A 22,109-nucleotide genomic window follows, 5' to 3' on the forward strand; every position below is an offset into this window, starting at 1 on the left:
TCCCATTGCAACACTGTGGAAGCCTTGTTGGAAGATGGATTCAACTTGTTACATCCTGCTGTACTACACAATATCACAATCAGTTATTCACTTGAGGGCAAAATCATAGAGCTACAGCAGACAGATGTAGGAATAAGTCACATCAAGAGGAAAATGCAAGAGCAAGAAACCAAACATTTTAGATTGGACGAAAGAGGTGTATTATGGTTTGAGGACCGGTTAGTGGTACCAAAAGACCATGAGCAAAGGAACCAAATTTTAGATGAAGCTAACTCATCCAAATTATCTATCCATTCGGGTAGTAGTAAAATATATCAAGATTTAAGAACCCATTTTTGGTGGACCAAGATGAAGAAAGAGATCACAGCCTATGTTGCTAGGTGTGATAACTGCAGTAGAGTGAAAGCCGTCCATATGAAAACTGCTGGATTATATTTTAGCCATTGCCTATTCCAGGATGGAAATGGGAGGAAATCAGCATGGACTTTATCACAGGCCTTCCAATGACGCCACAAGGTCATGATTCAATATGGGTAATTATTGATCGTCTCACCAAGTCAGCACATTTTGTACCAGTTCACACGACATATCACGTGGGGAAATACTCTGAGTTATATGTTTCCCAGATCGTGAGATTGCATAGAGTACCTAGGACTATAATCTTAGATCGAGGACCACAGTTCATAGCTCGTTTCTGGGAGCACTTACACCAGGCCTTGGGAACCAAGCTAATCAGAAGTTCAGCTTATCATCCGCAAACTTCAGGACAGACAGAGCGAGTGAACCAAATCCTAGCAGATTTACTTAGAGCTTGTGTTATATCTTCAAAAGGTTCATGGGAGAAATGGTTACCTTTAGCTGAATTCTCCTATAACAATAGTTATTAGGCGAGTATCAAAATGGCTCCATTTGAAGCCTTGTATGGCAGAAAATGTAGAACTCCTTTGAACTGGATTGAGCCTAGTGAAAGGAGATACTTTGGTATTGACTTTGTCAATGAAGCCGAAGAGCAAGTACGTATCATCCAACAACATATGAAGGCAGCTCAATCAAGACAAAAGAGTTATGCCAACAAAAGAAGAAGACCACTGACTTTTGAAGTGGGCGACTATGTATACTTGAGAGTATCACCCATGAAAGTTGTGAAAAGATTTGGGATGAAAAAGAAGCTTTCACCAAGATATGTAGGGCCATACAAAATTTTGGAACGAAAAGGAAATGTTGCGTATAAGTTACAACTTCCACCAGAGATGAGTGCAATATTTAATGTGTTCCATGTTTCTCAGTTAAAGAAATGTCTTCGAGTACCTGAAGAAGCTATTGCACCCACCAACGTGCAGCTTCAATCGGATTTGACCTATGAAGAAAAGCCAATTCGAGTATTAGAGGAGATGGAGAGAGTAACAAGGAGTAAGATTATTAAGTTCTATAAGGTGGTGTGGAACAATCATAGCGAACAAGATGCTACGTGGGAAAGAGAAGATTATCTACGAGAAGTTTATCCTGCCTTTTTCCAAGAATGGTAGGTCTTGCAAATCTCGGGACGAGATTTTTATAAGGGGGAGGGGCTGTAACACCTCGGGTGTTAGCCTTGCATAACTTGACTTGCATAACATGAGCATGATCATCACGCATTCATAAACAAGCATTTACAATTGAAACATTTGATTGAAACATCTGCAACATTTGCTTGTTATCGCATGTTTCATTATCATATGCAACCTTTCTCGTTATTTCATGTCTCCATGTGTATATGCATATGATTATGAGTGGACACATGTACTTGGTTAATATGAGTCACCAAAAATCTTTTGGCAATGCTTAGGTTCACAATTGGAGCATGGTTCATGAATGTCATTTTCCATGATCAAGTCCTTAAGTCATGTTTCATGTGATTACTTTAAATGGCCCTATGAGTGACTACTACATGAAATGATTGAATGACCTTGTAAATTGCTTAAACATGCTTAGGATATCATCATGAACAACTTTGGTATTTAGGGCTAGGGCTAATTTGGTCATTAAGCCATGCTTTGATGTGTATCATCATTTAAAAGTGACATGTTTGACTAAAGTTGAACTAGGTGTTAGAGACCTTGCATGGAGGAGATCACTAAAGCAAAGTTGTAGTATTTGACATAAGGAACAACTTTTATTTTTGGGTCATTGACTGATTTAGCTTCTAACATGCTTGAATTGGTCCCACAAAAATTAGAAAAATCAAGAATTCAACACTTAAGAAATTTTTCTAAGTCTTGTACCCTGATAGTGCTGTCAGCCCGACTTTGGATTGATTTTACTCGATGTTGGTTGGGAATTAGAACATGATTCTTGAACAATAGTTGTAGCTGGTACATTGAACTACAACTTTGATTCAGGCTAGGTACGATAATTTGTTACGGTTACGCCGATATAGCTTCATGAACATGCGTCGTCAGGCTCGGTGTTGGTTCATTGAAACAAACTGAATCGACATCGTCAGTGGCCGACCACCGCAGAGCCCACGCGCCGCGTGTCCGCGGCGATGGCCGCGCGTCGCCAACGCCCTGATCACGCAGGCCACGACGCACCTGAACGCGGCCTTAACCCCGCCAGCGCCTGCCCGAGCCATCCCACGCCCCATTTTCAGTTTCCCCGCTCCTCCTTCGCCGTCCGCAGCTCCCGCAGCGCCGAGCAGCTCCGCCATCGCCATAGCCCGTGCAAGCTCGCACCGAGCTGCCTTTTCGTCACCACAGCAGCACCACAGGATCCCCAGCGACCCACTGCCTCCACCCGCGCTTGCTGACCGCACCTGGTAAGCAGCAGCGCCGTGTGCTAGCTCGCCGTAGTGTCCCCGCCGCGCCTGTCACCGTGGCCAGGGCACGTCCCTCCACCGTAGACCGTGTAACCGTGCGCGTTAGGTTCGTCTGAGCCCAGGGATGCTCGTCCGCACCCTTTTGCACTTCGCCGTGGCCTCTACCGGCGTACCGCCGTAGTCCAACCTCGCCGCTCTGCCATTGCCGCCGCCGTCATCTCTAGAGTCGACGATAGGGCCGGCCAAGTGGCTCAGTAGATGCGCTAGGTCGAGTAGGTCACGCTGTGAAGATGTTACCACCGGCAAGTTCGCTGTCGACGAGCTCTGGCCGCGTCCGTAGAGTGGCGCCGCCAGCTCTGTTTCCGTCTCAATGACAGGTGGGGTCAACTGACCAGCGGGTCCCACCGGTCAGCGACTCCATGTTTTAAATCCAGTTCAGTTTGAATGCAGATTTCACATGTTTTGTAATTTTTGTATCTTTAGTTTAGTAGCTCCAAAATTTGTGAAATAAATTTGGTTGTGTTCCTTAGGAAGTGTAGTATTTAGGAAAAATATGTTCTTGACTTGTACAGTAGAATTTTTGGGAGATTTAAATAGAGATTTGAAATGTGTTTTTGAATGCATGCAAATTTGTTTATTTTATATCTAGAGTTCCTGTGCTCCAAAAATTATGAATTTTTTGTGGCAAGCTAGTCTTAGCATATATGAGCTCTGGTAAAAATTTGAAGACCAGTGCATGTGTAAATTTATAGTTATAGATTTTTCTTTTATGAATAGTTAATCCTTGCATGAATTTTTATAAATTATTTATGAATCCAAAATTCATGAAATTTGTTGGAGGTAATCCTAGTACCATATAGATGATAAGAAAAATAGGAAATCTGTTGCTTAAGACTTTTCAATAGGATTTTCCATTTATGCTATTTCAAGCCTTGCTTCCTTGTCATTTTTGTATAGGATGTTCTACTTAGTAAAATGACATGAAATTTTTATAGTAGTCCTTTGATAGCATTAGTAAGGTACTGTAAATTTTTGAGAATTTATGAAGTACATCTGATATATGTTTATTATTTAACCTAAATATCTAAATAAAATAATAAAGGCAATTAAATAAATAGTTTGGGCTTCACCATTATATTATCTTAAATGTATTTGGTATTGTTAAACTGTTGGTAGATTCTATGTTGTCAAATTTTGAATGATTACATGAAGTAGAAGTAGTGTTACTTTATATTGCATGATTGAATAGTTTTCAGACAGATTCTGGAGTTTGATGAGTTGCATGTTGAAACTGATGTGTACTGTAAAAATGGTTAATAACAAAGTTGTAGAGAATTTGATAAGCTTTCCAGAAAGTCCAGGATCACTATATTTGGATTAGTAGAACTCCAGTTATGAGTGAAACAAGTAGCAACTGTTTTGTGGCATCGTCGATGCATTGTAGAAGTAGTTAAGTAATAATCGAGAAGAGATATGCACCTACTCAATAAACATGATGCACTTGTTAACATTTATGCATTCGTAATACTTATGCCATACTCATGCATCTAGGATCGGAGGAAGAGATCACGTTACTGGAATTCGAAGAAACAGAGGAAGGGAACCAGCAGGAGGATCCGTAAGCCGTAGCTCCTGAAGGCGTGGAGCAGAACCCTAAAGAGCTTCCGGAGTGTCCTGACCACTGCCCTACTTCCTTTCTGCGAGGCAAGCCCTGGAGCATTATAAGTCTCCCAGTAATTTACAAATGTTTACTTACGTAATTATGATTGATGCATTAGGTTATAAGAGTTGAATGGAACCACTTGATGCATGTACATTCCTTGTCCAGATGTTACACCTTTAACCGGTATAGGTCCAGGATCGAATATATGCTTAGCCATGCTTAGACCGGTAGAAGTCGGGTGATGTCCTATCACCTGCGAGATATAGGTGGATACTGGAGCACGGTTGGCTATATTTGCCATCGTGGAACAGAACCATGAGGTAAAAGTAAATCAAGACCGGACAGGAGGTCGATAGAGAAGCAACAAGGCATGGAGGTCTTGGGTGTGGATCTATCCCCGTCTGTGTCGATTAAGGACCGTACCGTTGTTGGAACTTCTGACAAGATTGAACGCATGCCTCTCACTCAGCTGGCCGGATAACTCGTTTCGACCGCGAAGCCGAGTAATTCAACTCAGGCCGGGAACCGTTCTGTTGTGCGCTCCTTCCGGGGAACGATCAGACTGAGCCCAAGGGCAGGCTTGGCCTGAGCATGCTGGCATCTGGTGTTCCAGATTGTGCGGCACGGTACGGACCCGCGAAATGTGTACCTGAGTTGTATCAAAGGTGACCTAAGGCTATTGTGGCTGATAGACCTGGGTTTGTGTTAGGAATAAATTCCTAGCTGGTTGAAATCGATTCGAATCACCGTCTCTCCCGGATAGTGAGAAACTTGACTAGCTCCAACATCGTAGTAACTGTGTTATGGAACATGATGGTTCAGATGAATATGGAATTACAATACCTGCTATGGTTACTATTGTATGCTTTTAAATGATATACCACATGTTTGGCACAGGATAGTTGCTAATCTAGCAATGGATAGTTATAATTAACTTGATAAAGGAATCATAATTGTACAATGGGTCAATTGCCTTTTACGCAAAATGTTATCCCATTACGTCCACTTATACAGCCTTGCATAATCCTTGGAGTCATTTTATTTCTGGTTCATGACGGGTAAGTCTAGCTGAGTACCTTCTCGTACTCAGGGTTTATTTTCCCATTGTTGCAGATGGCACTGTGTATCATGGTTATTGCAAGAGTTGCTTCTATCCCGCTGTGGATGAGGAGTAAGCCTTGGGCAGGCTTCTTTAGTAATTCCTATCTTTGCTTTTGTGGACCGTGATCTTACTTGGCACTGTATCAAACTATGTTGGAAACTTTATCTTCGAACTTATTTGCTTCCGCTTTATTTATCAAACTCGGTTTGTAATAACTTTTATTCGTACTCTGATGATGAAATGTATCTGTGAACTTTATGTAATATGTGGCATGTATGTTGAATCCTGTACGATCTTGGTTGTTGTAAATCGTTTATCGAGACCCGTCGTGGTACTCGACGGACTACCGGGTTTATATGGGTTCAAGTATGACAGTATGACCGCTTGCGGGCGGCCATTGTACTTGTACTCTTATAAATTGGTCGGTTCTGCGACATGTGAGTCTCTACATCAGATGATGAGCCATCTAGTGAAACTATATTAATGTTCTTAAAATGGTGTGTTCTTCAACCATAAACTTGTTTAGTAACTAGAAGCAATCCCATGCCGTGCGCTTGTCTAGCTTTCTCTTCTCCCAACACCCGATGTAATGCATCACCTTCCCATGCAACTCCTCCCTCACTATTTTGTGCTAACTCTGATTGTGTGTCTAGGAGATTTTCCAGTTCAACCTACAAGCAAGAAATCCGCACATTAGAAAACAGAAATAATTTTATATTTGCAAAAATTATCATGTGCATGTAGCATACCACTGGTTCATTTATCCCTTTTCCCCTATTCCTGTGAGTTGCGAGGTAAACCTTTGCTCTATGTGGCTATTTTTTAGGATCAGTTTGCCTCTAAAAAAATAGCAGTAAAGGAAAAGTAAGAAGAATCATATATATTTTTCTTAAAACAGAAGATGACTCACCATGTCCTCAGACCAACGAGCATAACTCTTTGTACCGGCTGTATGTGTTGTCTTCTTCATTTCATAACTTATTTTGTTCTTCTCACTTAGGGTCTATAAGAAAAGTAAATTAATAGATAATGAACCATTATACATATAAAAATCAATAATGGTATAGATAGTGATAGTAAAAAAGCCAAATAGTATCAATAATAGTGCCTTACTTGTCCTTCGCTAGACTTCCAATATTTTACTAGGGCCTTCCATTGATCTTCATCGATATCATCTAGACAACGCTTGTTCAAAATAGACTTTTCTTCTTTGGATTAAATAATGACTTTTTTAATGTTGCCTTGTATTTTCTCCAATCTCTTCCAATTGATTTCAATATCCATTTCTCACATGAATGATGATATAAGAACTTTGTCTAAAATAAGAAAGTCACTAATGAATGAATTTGACTTCATGACATGATAACAAGCATATATATACTTAATCTTATAAAAACATTATGTCTTGTAAAATTTAGCTAACCTGGATGAATTGAGTTATGGTTTCTGCATTGTTTTAACTTCTCTCCTATCTTTGGCACCAATAGGACAGTAACCACCATTTCTTGCTATGGTGCCCAAAAATTGTCCTAAAAGGCCACCTTATTTTCCAATGGGTTGTCCAAGCATATTACATCTTACTACTATCCGATCTCCTCTAAGTAGATCCCAAACATGTGTTAAAATGGTCCCCTTTCATTTACCATGTACTTCATCGCCATCACCTATTAAAACAGAATGATAGTGATAGTAATTAGTTAAGATGCAGTCCATATGAATGAGATTGATCTAACTACATTTGTACTTGATGTGTTCTGGTTCTCATCATCATGCTACTCAACCTCATTAGCATATAGTGCTTCAGTATGCATTACATTTAATCCTTTCTTTTTCTTTGTACCTTCTCTTCCTACTAAACAAATGTTGGGGACATGAACACGTGTTTATAGTAAATATAATAAACAATATGTAATCTTTTTATTAAACAACTGGATATTTGTATTAGACTCTCAAGATTGTATTTATTAAGTCACATAACACGGTGGGGTTGGATATGCTAATCCTGGATGAAAATAAATCATTTATAACTAACATGACTTGGAATAGTTGTCCTTGAATAATCAAATATACATAGAAAAATAAATTATATGTTCATTCTAATACCTTTATTTTTTTTGGTTTAGATTTGGATGGTTCTTTGTTGGACCTGGTAGGCGCTAAAGTGGCCAGTCTCTGCCTCGTCACAAACAAATTAATCGTCTTTTCGCTCTCACACTCGTTGAGCATTTCCATCACATCAGAATCTTGTTGTATTACAACCAAGCTATCTTTTCTCTTGTAGTATAGATAGTCGACTGATGTGTACCCAGAACCCTCGATCAGATCAATCAAGTCAAAAAAGCATATCTCATCTCTATCAATTTCCCTTTGCACATTTTTATGTCCTTCAGCTTTCCCATCGCATTTCATATTTATGGTCCAATTATCCACCGCCATGGTATCACAATCTAAATAAAATATAGCACCAATAGGAAAATAAGAATAAAGCATAGGATAATTCACAAATAAGAATCAAGTATAACCGAATAGTAACAATTTGACTAAAGTGCATATTTGTAATGTTATTTGAACCTGGAGCTTGAGAACAAGTAAAGTGCTATGGTTCAGATAGGATGGTCTAGAGCATGACACATATATACGAACAAAAATAGTTCAAAAGGTTCTTTACATTAAATAAGATAAATAAGAATAAAGAATAGGATAATTCACATCTAAGTATTTCAACTAATCAGCCACACTAGTGAAGCAATCGAGCCGTAAGTATTTCTTGTGTAAAGTATCCTCGTCCAAGTATTACACTAGCCCCGTTCGCTTTGCTGAAAAAATAAGCCGAAACACTGTTTCGGCTGATTTGTTGCGAGAGAAAAACACCGTTCTCACTGAAAAAATAAGCTGAAAAAGACGGATTATAAGAGAAGCGAACAGGGCCTTAGGCCATAATGCCATATGCACGCAGACCAAGTTACAGTCTCACATACTGAACTGCTGCTCGGAGCGTCTGTAACCTGAGTAACCAAATGCTATCTACTTTGTGTTTGCCTGTGCGAGCGAATGAAAGTTGCAACTGCATAAGCTGCCGACGCACCGCTACCGCTACCGCTACCTGCAGGGTGCTGAATTATCTTTTGGATTTGCTTTCTTCAATTGATATTACAGGGTTCATCAAATGGGTTTAGCAATTCAAGAACTAGCAGAATTACCTTTGTTGACCTTGGTGATCCTGAAACAGATGAACTTGATGGTGCAGCAAGCATTGCATGAAGGAGTTTTATTTCATCGTTCACATTTTTTTGGGGGTCTCAAAGGTGCATCTCCATGTGAGGAATTTGGTGCCTTTATGTGCCGAGGAATGGGGGTCTCAAAGGTGCAGTTCTTGGCCATGTGATGGCCTGGTTTTGTTCGTTCGGAAAAATACCATCTTTCATTGGATTTGCTGTTTTTTAGCTATGACCTATGGTTGGGAAAAAAACATCAGTTAGCTAGATTTGTGTTTTTTAATTCTTTGTTGTTTGGTGAAACTAAAAAAAATTAGGGTTCACCAAAATGTTAGTTATATTTCATTTAGAAAATTTGAAAGACTACTACTTAACACAGACGGAGGATCATAGGACTGCACAGGAGATCCAAAAGAAACGAGAGGAAGAAAGGGACTCAGAACTGGAAAAGAACAAAATTATGGTGAGCCATTCCTTTCAGCCAATTTTTGAAAGGGGCACCGCAGCAGGGATCATACAAATGTGATCCAGGGGATCATACTTCGTAACTTTATTTGTCTAACCATATACCCTAGCTTCTGTTATCTACAGAACATGCAAGATGAGACGATGGATCTTATGAATGTGAGAAATTCAAAATGTTTTTACTTTTTATATGTTAATTGGCATTGGCAAAAATTACTATCAGTGCAACAACACATGATCTATGATTTTTTTTTCATGTTCAGTTCACTGGAGATGTAGTATGTTGCAGCTTATCAGTGGAACGAAATAGCTTAACAGTGGAAACAGACCATGAACTTCATTGGTTTTTTTTTGTTTGGAAAAGCATTTATATAATGCTGAATTCTTTTTTTAAGATAGGCCATTGAGTACAATCCATATTAGCACCAATCGTTGTTCTGTACATATTTTTTAGGTTAAGGTGCAGTTCTGTACATTGTTGTTCATTGATTTTTTGGTACACATTGAGTTCACCTTCAGTAAACAAATAGTTGGGTCGCTGTTCTAACCATGGCAGCAACAGTCATGAAATTGCATGAATTACTATTTAATGTGTGTTATCCTAGATGTCACCGTAGCGTTAGCACGGATAATATACTAGTTAAATTAGTTATCTTGTTTTTTTATGCAGGTTGGTGGGCTGCACCATCACCACAAACACAGATCATTTGTTTCCCCGTATGGAGCTTGGATGGGTGCCATACCCACACCAGATAGCCATGGCAGTATGGCAGTATGGACACATCACAAATTCATCAATGCGGTAAACAAATTGATATACATTGTTTTGACTGGTTTAGATACACATACACCTGCCAACATTACTTTGGCAGGTGGTGCTCGACTGGTTGCCAACATTGATGCACCGAGACTGTCTGTTGGCTTAATATTAGAAGCAAATTAAGCCCATGGTTTGGCAAATGGACTTTAATGGGCTCAACCCATAGGTGAGACATTGGTTTAATTTGGTGTAGGGGGCATGTGTTACAGCTAGGGATGGGTTGGTTTTACATCGAGTGGATGAATGGATTGGTATGGATTAAATAGCATAGCATGGTGGACATGGTTTGGTGTGGTTTTGGTTTGGACCTCAACTCATTCTTAGAGCTAGGGCGTTGTGAATCTTTGTTTAGGCATAATAATAGTTTTGAAAGTTGTCTTTGGGAAAAGATGAAGGCAACATATCAGGTGCAAACCAACCAACCTGTGCAAACTTGGAAACTACCGATCAGGACCACTAGATGTTGATCCAATGGATGGGGTGACGGGGCTTAAGCACAAAAAAAGGCTGGCGGATGGGGGGCTTAAGCGCAAAAAATCCCACCTCTCACCCCATCCATTGGATCAGCATCTAGTGGTCCTCATTGGTAGTTTCCAAGTTTGCACAGGTTGGTTGGTTTGCAGCTGATACGTTGCCAAAGATGAAAGATACATCTAGCTCTGGTATGTACGTAAATTTAAGAAGTGAGATTTTTAATTCTTCTCTAAATATTGTAAGCTAATATTAATAATATTTTTGCAGTGCTTCTTCTCTTAATCATTGACTTATCATTGTTGTGGTTATATTGCTAGGTCATACGGAAGTACTTAGAACAAGATAATGGACATATGGCTGTTTACTTGAACATTATTTGACATTTTAAGCTACCCAATATATTTTTCCCATGTTAAGAGATGAAAAGAATCCGCTTGAATCCACTTCATGTCCACTCTTGTTCACTTTTACTCAGTACTTGCAGCTACATTAACATAGTTATTTATAGTAATTATGGCACAACATAAATTGAAATTGTCTTAGTTTTCGATGCTTTATTATTATTTTTCCAATTATAGTATAGCAACATTCTTACAATAGTCCTTTGTTTCTATCATTGCAGATTAATATTTTGTCACCTTGTTCCAGAGCTCAAGTATGATGGATGCATGGTCATGTAGTTGAAGAACATACATGGATACTTATTTAGTCTCGAACTCTATGAATTCATATGCTATATGTAAATGGTCTACGTGATGGTTCATAGTATTCTTGATATCACCTAAAAACACACTAAAGTGGGTCTCCAAATCACCTCATTCTTTTGTGAAGGCATTTTTTTTGAAATTGCCTCAACTATTGTTCTTAGACTAACAAGTTGGTTCTTAGACACTAAATTCCTTTTTTAAATTTAGACATTTCAGAACATTGGTTCCGCTCAATTACGACCTTCTTAATTGTCTACCTGTTCCTACTCTAGTGTCATGTGAGGACCATGATGTGATGGCCTATTAGCTACGAAGACACTCCACACACAATGCGATGTCCTTACAGCTTAGGAATTGGATGTTCATATGTATATATTTCTTTGTAACACTTCAATGGTAACATTATTTGGCGTTACTATAGGGTGCATATTTGTCACACATTTCATGTGTTCCATTAATGTGATACAATATAGTACCACTATTGTAACACTTTACTTGTAACATTAATTTTGTGTTACTATAATTGTTGTTAGTAACACATTTTTGTAAAACAAGTCATTTGTGTTACAATCCATATTTGTAACACATACTTTTGTGTTACTATGAAATTTCTTTGGAACACATTAATGAATATGTTACAAGAATGTGTTACAATATCCTTGTTTTGTAGTAGTGTTTCTATCACCTACGAGCTATAGGTGGATACCTGGTCACAATTGGCTATATTTGCTATCGTGGAAAAGAACCATGTGATGATGTAATTAGAGGTCGGACGGAGTCTATGTTGTAGGTTGACTCATGTGATTTTGTCTGTGCCGCTTAAGGACCGCATCATTGTTGGTCCTCGGTCATTTTGAACACAGCCTCTCACTTAGCTGGTTGGATAACTCGTTTCGACCGTGAAGCCGAGTAGCTCAACTCAGGCTGGGCCTCATTCTATATGAGTGTGCACATTAGAGGTAGTAAGGATGTGCGGGTAGCCGAATGTGAGTGCAAGGGCAGGTTGGGCCTGATCGTCCTGGCAGCGGTCAGTCCCTGAGTGTGCGATGTTGATTGAACCTATGACATACGACCTGAGTTGTACCAAACGTGAACTAAGGCTACCTTGGTGCAGGTATGTGTGGTTTGTGTTAGGATTTTTGCCCAGCTGGTTGCAATCGATTTGAATCGTAGTCTCACCCGGATAGTGAGAAACTTGACTGAGCTTCCTTCTATCGTAGTAAGTTGCTGAAAGTGAAATGGTTATGATTATGATACAATAAATGGCTATGGTTAATAATGTGATGCTACATATTTGTATACAACATGTTTGGCACAGGTTAGTTGATTATCTAGAGTGAATAGCTATAATTAACTTGATGACTGAATTATAAAATGTGTAGCTCAACTAGTGGCTTTTTATGCAAAATGTTGTCAATCTAGCTCCACTTATAAAGCCTTGTATAATCCTTGGTGTCACTTTATTTTTGGTTTATGACGTGTAAGTATAGCTGAGTACCTTCTTGTACTCAGGATTTATTTCCCACTTGTTGTAGATGGTACTGTGTATCATGGTTATTGTAAGAACTGCTTCTCTCCAGCGATGGACGAGGAGTGAGACTGTGGGCACGGTCCTTCTATATTATTTTGTTCAGGTTGCTTTTGTTGGACTTGATCATGGAACTAGCACGTATCTCAACTGTGTGTGAGAGATGTTTTAAAACTATGTTGCTTCCGCTAATAAATTTGAATTCATGCTATAATAATTATATTTGAACTCCGATGTATGTTGAACTACTTGTGAACTTTATGTAAGATGTGACATGTATGTTGAATTATGTATGATCTTGGTGATGAATCAACATCCTTTGCGATACTCGACGGACTATCAGATTTATATGGGCTCAAGTATTACAGTGTGACCACTCCAGTGGTTGCCATTGTACTTGTACTCTTATAAATTGGTCGATTCTGTGACAACTAGCATCGGAGCAAGATTCAATATTATTTGTCATGTATAATTAAAACAAAGGTTTTTGTTTTACAAAATCTATTTTGGCAACTTATAGCTATATATATGTGTGTGTGTTCGAATCTGAAATTTAATCTAAAGTGTGCCTGTGATCATCTCCTTTATGCCCAGTTAAGGATTTCAGGTGGCTTAGTAAGTACTAACTTTGGGGTGTTACTTTCTTGCAATTTTATTTCATCGTCCATACGACGTGCTATTGTATGGGTGCCATTCACTTGAATGGTAATGTATGGATCAATATACCTCTACGTTCAGGTAAGCTGGTGAGTGGCATGACCACAAGATGTTAGCGTGCGGTCTAAGGGGAGGGGTAGTTTTGATACTGAAGTATATATATTCCATATATATACGGATGTATTTAATTATGGGTTAGTTTTGATATGGTTGTATATGCATATTTATATATATGTATGGACGTATTTACATATGGGTAGCTTTGATACAGAAGTATATATATATATTATATATATATGGAAGTATTTAGAATGAGACCTAGAGACCAGACTTTCATTTCTGCATATATATAATTGTTGGGTTGGGCTGAAATGTAATTCTTCTGTAGGTACACTAACAGCGAAATGTGTAGTCTGACTAGTTACGATTATATTATGAGAGAACGTATGTATGCCACCGTGTATGTCACTAGAACTTTAAGATTTTTACTAAGTTTGTAAGGATGTACGGAACGTGCATGCATCATGATAACTCATTCATTTGCATTTTTGCATTGTTCCTCCACTTATAAGTTGCTTATCCCAATGAATAAATTTTTCTAACGTAAGACTTGTTCTCACAAGAGTTGCACCATTTTTGGTACAGTGATTCATCGGCCACTAGATCGATGAAGAATCTCTCAAAAATCCGCAATGGCAGAACCAGGGTCACCGGCTAGGAACGATATGTCCTTAGGTTTGTTTGGCACCCCCACTCTACTTTGGAGGGTGTTGCACTCAGTGGGGTATACGGAGCCGCCTCGCTACTTTTGGTCATAGGAGTACATGGAGGCGCAGCCGTGGTACGAGGTGCAGGTGACCATTCCCGCTTGTGCACAGGCACCATAGTGGCAGGAATGGAGGGCTGAGTCCGAGGGAAAGTCCCCTTGGGAAGGTGCACATGTGGCAGCTTTTGAGACTTTGAGCAAGATCTGTCAACAGCATGGTGATGAGCTTATAGACAGTGCAGCATGGACCTTTCCTCATGTGGATCCATTAGTTACAGCTTGGGTATAGACTAACCGCAATGCTTTGTTGTAGGACCGGGATGAGCGAGCATAGAGTTCGAGTCCTTCTATGAGTGCCATGTTTGTTGTGATGCAGATGTTCTATGCACGACAAGATACTCGGGATTTCTGGTAGGAGTCTTATACCATATGTGTGGACAAGCTCATGAGAGCTGAGGCCGCACAACAGAAGTTGAGGAGGCATGTGCGCAAGCACAGGAGGACAGCTAGGGAGGCTCTTTGGGACATGGATGATGCTCAGACAACACTAGGGGCCATCCAGGCTCAGATGGTACAGGCAGGCCAGTAGAGGGATGAAGCCAACCATTGCGCAGAGGTGTCAGAGGAAGCTAGGACTAGGACTATGGTGCTAGCTGGTCATCAGGCAGTAGAGTTTGGTCGAAGAGAGGAGTACCTACATTGACTTTAGCAGGCCTAGAACACCATCATAGAACTTCAGCACGACATCCACCGCCTCAAAAATATCATTGACCCCATTCCTCCCCTAGGTGCAGAGGAGGAGGACCCAGATATGTTGATCGAGGATGATGGTTGGGAGGACGTTGAAGAGGAGCCAGATGAGGATGTTGTGCCCATAGATGACAGCGATGATGATCCTATGTCCGACATCGACCACAACCACTTAGACGAGTAGAGTAGCTGTAGTGACTAACTAGCTACGCTAGATGTTATTTTTTGCGTTCTTAAGTAATAGACATGTAACTTAAGTCAGTTTAGTTAATGTGATTTTGATGTAACCTTGGAACCTTGTATGGCTGATCCATGATGTTGCCTGAACACTAAAAAGTCTGGTTCTGTTTTGCTGGCAAGATTTGGCATGTATGCGAGCGTGTTGCGAGAATGTTAAGTAATAAAATTGGTGATGCTGCATTGTGGAAATGAATTGTTGTGCATCTATTTTATTGTATGAATTTATTCTCTCTAGTGAATTTAGTTTGGCATGATTATAAAGTTCTTCTACAATTTATCGACATCATCCAATAATTACTTGTTGAAATTCTACAGATGACGCGCACTCATGGTTAGGGGTCTGTTGGTGGTCAGGATGGTAACAACAATCCACCCCCACCACCACTGGCCTCGACAACGGAGTTCCTAGCCCAGTTTCTAGGGAACCAGTGTGCTACGGAGGAAATGTTGCACAATATCACGCATAATACCGCACGCGGGGGACATCAGCTCCAAGGTCCAGAACCTAATCAGTACAGCACCTTCAAGGATTTTCTAGACATGAAGCCACAAATCTTCAAGGAAGCAGAGGAACCACTACAAGTTGAGGAGTGGTTAAACACAATTGAGCAGAATTTCGCCTTCTAAGGGTCACAAATCAGATGAAGGTCGAGTATACTTCGCACCAGCTGTAGGCACCTATAGGCATATGGTGAACCCACTACTTGTCCACTTTACCTACCGGTGCTAATGTCAGTTGGGATCAGTTCAAGACATCCTTTAGGGGACATTTCATACCCCCAGGGCTTACGATGATGAAGGTTGTAGAGTTCTTGAAGCTCACACAGGGAACCAAGACCCTCACTGAATATATGCATTCTTTCAATAGTTTGTCAAGGTATGCTCCTGAGTTTGTGAACACTGAGGAGAAGAAGATTGAGAGCTTCAAGCATGGACTTGGTACCAAGCTGATGAAGACCATGGCAAATTTGAGGTGTGCAACCTACAATGATTTTGTCAGTGATGCTCTTAGCCAAGAGAATCACAACGGTCTACATGCTGGGGCTAAGCGTCGTAAGCGAGCCTTTGAGGCAGGTTCATCTCAGCAAAAAGCTCCTATGGCAATGAAGCCTCAGTATCATCCACCTACACCCAAATTTAGGCTGCCATAGAAGAAGACATAGCTCAATCAGCAGTAGAAAGTGTATCGTAAGGCCTTCTCTATTCCTCTACCCAAAGGAAATGTAGGACTAGGAAACTCAGGAGGGTCGGGGAACAACCAGCCGTGCTTCAACTGTAATCAGGTTGGTCACTGGTCAAAAGAGTGCCCCTATCCTAAGAAATGCAACAATCAGAACCAGGGCAATCAGAGGCAGGCAAATGCTAAAACACGCCCAGGGCATGTTCATTACACTGTCATGGAAGAAATTCCTGCTGGAGAGGTTGTTACTGCTGGTATGTTTCTTGTGAACCAACACCCTACAATTGTTTTGTTTGATTCTCGAGCTTCGCATTCATTCATGAGTCAGGCATTTGCATCTAAGCATGATCAAAAGATAATTGTTGTAGACAAGGGTGGTTATTGCATAAGTTCAGCTAGGGCTAGTATCTCTACCAACCAAATAGTCAGAGATATGCTCATCTCCATAAAAGAGAGGGAGTATACTATGGATCTCATAGTGTTGCCAGGATTAGGAATAGATGTGATCTTGGGTATGAACTGGGTGAGTGGTCATGGTGTTCTTATTGACACTTCAACTAGAACCATTATGTTGAGGGAACCAAAGAGGGATGGTGCTTTTCTAGTGCCACTTTCCAAGAGTTTTGACCTTCAAAACATACCTTGTGCTATCCAGACCATGACTCTCTTTGATATTCTAGTGGTATGTTAGTTTCTAGATATATTTCCAGATGTGTTACCTAGTTTGCCACCGGATAGAGATGTGGAGTTTAAAATTGAGCTAGTGCCTGGTACAACACCTATCTCTAGAAGACCTTATAGGATGTCACCAAATGAGCTAGCCAAACTCAAGATTCAGTTACAAGAGCTATTAGAAAAGGGACTTATTCAACCTAGTTCTTCTCCATGGGGTTGTCTGGCTTTGTTTGTAAAGAAAAAGGACAAGTCATTATGGATGTGTGTGGATTATAGGCCACTCAATGCCGTGACAATTAAAAAAAAGTACCCTTTACCACGCATTGATATCTTATTCGATCAGTTAGCAAGGGCAAAGGTATTCTCCAAAATTGATTTGAGATTAGGCTACCATCAGATTAAAATTAGGCTGGAGGATATACCTAAAATAGCTTTTTCAACCAGATATGGCTTGTATGAGTATCTTGTCATGTCTTTTGGTCTGACAAATGCTCTTGCATACTTCATGTATTTGATGAATTTGGTATTCATGCCCGAACTCGACAAGTTCATGGTTATGTTTATTGATGACATCCTGGTTTACTCTGAGAACGAGGAAGATCATGCAAAGCATCTAAGGATTGTCCTAACCAAACTGAGAGAACATAAGTTGTATGCCAAGTTTAGCAAATGTGAATTTTGGTTATGGAAAGTGCCTTTTCTAGGTCATGTGTTATCGGAGGATGGAATCTCTATAGATCCAAGTAAGGTACAAGAAGTCTTGGATTGGAAGGCCCCGACCTCAGTTACTGAAGTTCGGAGTTTTCTTGGGTTAGCAGGTTACTATCGTCGCTTCATTCTGGATTTTTCCAAGATAGCTAAGCCAATGATGAGGTTACTATAGAAGGATGAGAAATTTGTTTGGACTCCAGAGTGTGAAGCTCTTTTCACACTCTATGGACTTTGCTGACCACCGCTCCTATTTTAGCAAAACCTGATATAGAGAAACCTTTTGATGTGTTTTGTGATGCATCTGGTACAGGTTTGGGGTGTGTTCTTATGAAGGAAGGCCAAGTCATCGCTTATGCCTCACGTCAACTAAGGAAGCATGAAGTTAATTATCCGACCCATGACTTGGAATTAGCAGCAGTTGTTCATGCACTGAAGATCTGGAGGCACTATTTGCTTAGGAATGTGTGCCATATCTATATAGATCACAAGAGTCTTAAGTATATCTTCACTCAACCCGAGTTGAATATGAGATAGAGAAGATGGCTAGAGTTGATCAAGGATTATAACTTAGAAGTGCATTATCATCCTGGCAAGGCGAATGTAGTTGCTATCTTAAGCCTAGAAATCTTATTGCAATTTCTTGGACTCAGTGTTGGAAGATGGATTTAACTTGTTGCACCCTGTTGTGCTGCATAATATCACTGTTAGTTGCTCACTTGAGAGCAAGATCATTGAGCGTCAGAAGACCAATGTGGGTGTATTTCACATCAAAAGAAAGATGAAGGAAAAAAGACACCAAGCATTTCAGGCTAGATGAAAGACGTGTACTATGGTTTAAGGATCAACTTGTAGTGCTGAAGGATCGAGAACTTGGAAACTAGATCCTAGATGAAGCTCACTCTTCCAAGTTGTCTATCCATCCTGGTAGTGGTAAAATGTATCAAGACTTGAAGACACATTTTTGGTGGACAAAGATGAAGAAAGAAATCACAGCATATGTTGCTAGGTGTGATATCTGTAGCAGAGTCAAGGCCGATCACTTGAAACCTGCTGGACTACTTCAACCTTTGTCTATCCCAGGTTGGATGTGGGAGGAATTAAGCATGGATTTTATTGTTGGGCTTTCACCCACTCAAAAAGGTTTTGATTCCATATGGGTAATTGTGGACTGTTTGACCAAGTCTGCACATTTCATTCCGGTTAGGACTAATTACCGACCACATCAATATGCAGAACTGTATATAACTCATGTGGTACGTTTGCATGGGGTACCAAGAACCATCGTGTCAGATAGAGGATCTCAGTTTATTGCTCGTTTCTAGGAGCACTTGCACAAGCAGTTAGGTACCAACCTAGTTCGAAGTTCAGCATATCACCCTCAAACGTCTGGATAGACTGAGCGAGTGAATCAGATATTGGAAGACATGTTGCGAGCAAGTGTAATTTCTTAGAAAGGTTCATGGGAAAAGTGGCTACCTTAAGCTGAGTTTTCCTATAACAATAGTTACCAACAAAGTATCAAGATGGCTCCTTTTGAAGTCTTGTATGGCAAAAAATGTAGAACTCCTTTGAACTGGATTGAACCCGGGGAGAGGAGGTATTATGGAATTGATTTTGTCAAGGAAGCTGAAGAGCAAGTTCGTATTATCCAACAACACATTGAAGCTGCTCAATCTAGACAAAGAGCTATGTGAATAAAAGAAGACGACCTATCGAGTTTGAGGTAGGCGAGTATGTGTACCTGAAAGTATCATCAATGAAAGGAGTGCAACAGTTTGGTGTGAAAAGAAAGCTTGCACCAAGGTATGTAGGTCCATACAAAATTATTGAGCGAATTGGAAGAGTAGCCTACAAACTACAGTTACCTCCAGAAATGAGAGCTATTTTCAATGTCTTTCATGTCTCTCAGCTGAAGAAGTGCTTGTGTATTCCTAAAGAAAGAGTTGAAACTAAGGATATCAAGACAGAATCAGACCTAGCTTATGAAGAGAAGACCATACAAGCTTTTGGATAGTAAAGAGAGAGAAACTCAGAACCAAGTGATTAGATTTCACAAGGTAATGTGGAGTAACCATAGTGAGCAAGATGCAACATGGGAAAGAGAGGATTATCTACGTGAAGTTTACCCCGCATTTTATGTAAAATGGTAGGTACTTCAATCTTGGGATGAGATTCCTATAGGGGGGAGGGGCTGTAACACCCCAAGTGTTAAGCTTGCATTTTTCACTTGCATTGCATGAGCATAAGCATCATCCATTCATTCATGAGCATGAGCACATGAAATTTTGTTTCATTCACTCTATGTTTATCACATGTGATACTTAATTTATACATGTATATGCCTTATGGTCATGCTTGGCTAATGCAAGTGGGTGTTGTTTGGTCACCAAAACAACTTAGACACACTTAGGATGAAAAATAGAACCATGTTTGTATTCATGACTTGGTCCAAATTTGCTTCTAAGGGTTGGTATGACTTGAATGACCTTTATCATGTTGATTGTTTGACCTATCTTGACTAACTACTTAGTGATCTTACATGGTAGTGGGACCTAAATAAAAGTTGTAATTCATGTCATGTAGAACAAACTTTGTTTTATGGTCAAGAGCTAATCAGTGCTTAGCTTGGTCAAATAGGGCTTTCAAAAATCAATTCAATGTTGTTTTCGAAAGCAAAAATATGGCCAAGTCATAAGCTGAGTTTCAGTTTGCATGTAGCCAACTTTGGAGCATTTTATTTTGAAAACCAGTTCGAATTAGACAAAACTTCTTTAAGCAAATTTGTAGTACTCTTGTAGCTCTACACAATGGTGAAATTGGTTTACCAAAGCTCACCATGGTTTCGGAGAACTAGGGGCTCAAAAATCGGTCGTTAGTCGGCTTCATCAGGTCTGAATCGGCCTTGCTGATTTGAATTTCAGACAGAGCAGTGGCCGATCGGCTGCAGGCCATGGCTACCATGTGGCTGCCATACGCCAAAGCCAAGCCCATGCCATGGTTAGGGTGGCGCTGAAGGCAGCGGCCTCGCGCGCTCTCTCTCTCTCTCTCGCGCGCGTGCTCACTCTCACTCACTCATGTCGCTCTCGCGCAGCCGAAGTGGACAGGCGACCATGCCACACCGCCATCCAATTCCTGGCACCCATAGCTCCACTATGTCGCCCTCTACCTTCCTGGCCTACTCGTGTCACCATTCGAGCACAGGTAAAGCCCTAGGGCCAATGCGCCGTCACCTCGGACACTATTGTCGCCGCTGAGCTTGAGCTCGCCGTGGCCGCGCCACCTTGCACCTACACTGCTCTCTCTCTCTTCCCTCTTCCATAGTTGCTATGACTAGTGCTAGCTAGAGCCATGGACCTTTGGCCAACATCGGCCTCATCGGAGGCTTAACGTCAAGACACATCGCAGTGAACCAGCCACGCTGCCACCATGCACGTGGCCATGCCTCACCGACGTCTCTGCTACGTCACCCTAAAGCCGTAGCCGAGCTTGTCCAAGCTTGCCATGGCTAGTGATGGCCGAAGTGCCGCCGTGCTGCGCCGTCGAGCCACCATGAACACCGCTGCCCTAGCAAGAGGTCATAATAGGTCCAACCACTGACCCTAATCGATGCGGGAGACCAAGGGGATCACGTTGGTGCCAACACCGCCCACCGTCAGTGAACTACGGCCGGTCAAAGCGCTATCTCTGCTCTATGTGTGTATGACGCGTGGGCTGAGTTGACCGTGGGACCCAGCTGTCAGCGCCTCTGGGTGCAGTACGCCGGGTGCACTTAGCATTTAACAGGGTTTTTGATGTTTTTCTTTAATTGTTTTTCCAGATTTTGTCGCAAACTTGTAAAATTCATAACTAATTCTAGGAGTGTCCAAATGGAGTGAACCAAATTTTGTTAGCTTCATCTTGATGAGTACTGGTCCTATTCGCTTCTCTTATAATCCGTACTTTTCAGCTTATTTTTTCAGCCGAAGCAGTGTTTTTCTCTTACAACAAATCAGCCGGAACAGTGTTTCGGCTTGTTTTTTCAACGAAGCGAACGGGGCCACTATCTGTTAAAAATATGAAACTTAGTATGTGCTACAGTTGGTACCTTGTTTAAATTATCTTGTTTATTCCCTACTAATCTTGAAAATCCATAACTTGAGTTTGGGAGATGCTAAAAATGTTATTCCAATTTTGTTGGTCATGTTTTGACATGCTGTAGCTAGAAAAAATATTAAACCTACAGTAAGCATGCTTGGAATATGACTTCTTGTTTTAGCTTGATTAAATGCTAGTTTCTTGTGGAATTAATTGTGGTAGATTTATGGAACATATGGGCATGAATTAATTTCCACAGCATTCTTGTGTTATGAGGACGGTAGGAAA

This window comes from Miscanthus floridulus, chromosome 15 (assembly GCF_019320115.1).
Source record: "Miscanthus floridulus cultivar M001 chromosome 15, ASM1932011v1, whole genome shotgun sequence".
Classification (NCBI taxonomy): domain Eukaryota; kingdom Viridiplantae; phylum Streptophyta; class Magnoliopsida; order Poales; family Poaceae; genus Miscanthus; species Miscanthus floridulus.